Below are 2,071 nucleotides of genomic sequence, written 5' to 3' on the forward strand. Positions count from 1 at the left end.
GGAGGAGGGGGCGTCCCAGGCACCTCGACCCCCACCCACCCCAGGGTAAGTGAGGACGGGCCCTTCTCCGGAGAACGTCTCCAGAGGGGACGCAGGGGCGGCCGCTCGGGCACTGGGGAGCCACGGAGGTCTGGTGGGGAGGGCAGGCCCGGTAAGTGGCAACTTTTGTTTCCTTGGCCTTTGTAAACGTCTCTGAGTCACAGATCTCCAACTTTGCAGGACTCGTTTACTGTCTGAACGCATCCGTGAGGACCGCCACTGTGTTTTGTGTATGAAGATTACTTATATTCATAGATTTGCAGGTTCAGAATTTATTAATTTATTTTTTTGTAATAGGAAGTAGAGATGAAGTCTTGCTATGTTGCCCATGCTACTCTCGAACTCCTGGGCTCAAGCAGTCCTGCCTCAGCCTCCCAAAGTGCTGGCATTACAGTCACCAGCCACTGCATCCGACTAATGTTGTAAATTTTTTGTGGACAGGGTCTTGCTGTGTTGCCCAGGCTGGTCTCAAACTCCTGGGCTCAAGCGATCTTCCTGCCTTTGCCTCCCAAACTGCTGGGATTACAGGTGTGAGCCACCAAACCTGTCTAATGTTTTAATTTTTTTTTGTAGCAATAGGTCTTGCTATGTTGCCCAGGCTGCTCTGAAACTCGTGGGCCGAAGCAATGCTCCTACCTGGGTCCCCCAAAGTGTTGGGTTTACAGGCGTGAGCCACCACGCCTGGCTAATGTTTTAAATCTTTTGTAGGGATGGCGTCTCACCATGTGGCCCAGGCTGGTCTTGAACCCCTGGCCTGCAGCAATCCTCCAGTCTGGGCCTCCCAAACTGCTGGGATTACAGACAGAGCACCACTGTACCCAGCCCATATTCTCAATTTAAACCTAGAAACCTGTAAACAATTATTTGTGAACTGGTATAAAGGGAATGATAATTCCATGTTAGGTTAAATGACACTTTGTTTCAAAAATGACAGTTTTCCAAAACAGAGCGTTCAGAGGGTCAGTGTGGTGGGGGTGGGGGTGTACGTTGCCCCATATGTCTGAAATGTCCGGCCTAAGAAGAGAGCTGTTATTTCTGCCTCTGTAGACGGTTTCGTGGCATGTCAGGAGGCCTCTGGAAGACTCTGCTGCACGCCTCTGGGAGACTGGGAGTCAGCCAGGCGAAGCGCTTGGGTGCCTTATTGTGAAATGACTTTCGACTTCCACTCTGCACCCACTGAGGGAACCCCAGGGGTCCCAGCTCCACACTTTGAGAAGCGTGCCTGGAGTGGATGTTTTAAAATGAGCCTCACTCTCTCCCGCCTCTAGCCAGAAAAAGCTTTGAGTTTTCTGTGAGCTAAGCTTTTCTTTTTCTGCCAGGCTGGCTTCAGTATTTGTTTTTTAAACCTGCTTAGCATAATTACCAGTGCGTAGAAGAAGGAGCGTAAAGGAACTGCAGTCAGGCCTTCCTAGGGCAGGAGAGCATGTTTGTTTGAAGTAAGTAATCAGTTGCAAGGTAAACCGGTTTACAGCCAGCGAGCCATTGTGTGGCGTCTCTCAGAAGATGATGTTTCAGTTTTGCTTACAGAAAGGTCCCCTTAAACCTTCTTAAGGGCCTGTGTGGACCCTGGCAGAAGAGGCTGGGGTTCCTGCAGCAGCTCACCAAAATGCTGGCCTTGGAAAAACTTGCTCTTTGTGCATTAGAAAGGAGGGTGGATTCTTTTTTTTTTTTTCCTTTTATTGATTAAATAACAACAACAGAAGGTTGTTAAAGAGGACAAGCTTCTGGTGAAGTCACGTGTCTGCCAAGGGACTCTGTACCCGGTGTGTATCGAAACAGAATGGTCTTCTCTAAAGATTAACTTCAGTAGCTTGTCCTCATCGAGCCCCTTCCTGTGTATGGATTAAAACTAATTTTTGTTATCGGTGGAGGAATGCCGTTTTCCTTGGTCTGCTGGTGGCCAGCTTCCTAAACAGCGTTTTTTATTTGCTTCTCTCTGGTGGACCTTCGCTGTTGGTGAGGAAACGTTGAAGTTTGTCCAGGGCATTTGAGCTAAGCTGTTTGAATAACCACGAGGACCAGTTTCCCCACT

The 2,071-nt window shown here is 49.0% G+C and overlaps 1 protein-coding gene across 1 annotated transcript in view; it reads left to right on the forward strand.

Moving 5' to 3' along the window:
* The first annotated feature begins 6 nt into the window (after positions 1 to 6).
* ZBED1 (zinc finger, BED-type containing 1) overlaps positions 7 to 2,071 on the forward strand; it is a 13,679-nt gene continuing 11,614 nt past the window's right edge. The window contains exon 1 of the mRNA XM_011972121.1: positions 7 to 45. The gene's annotated coding sequence lies outside the window, so the exon portion shown is untranslated. The remainder of the gene's footprint in view (positions 46 to 2,071) is intronic.

The sequence above is a fragment of the Mandrillus leucophaeus genome, unplaced genomic scaffold, assembly GCF_000951045.1.
Source record: "Mandrillus leucophaeus isolate KB7577 unplaced genomic scaffold, Mleu.le_1.0 Scaffold127, whole genome shotgun sequence".
In the NCBI taxonomy this organism is placed as follows: Eukaryota; Metazoa; Chordata; class Mammalia; order Primates; family Cercopithecidae; genus Mandrillus; species Mandrillus leucophaeus.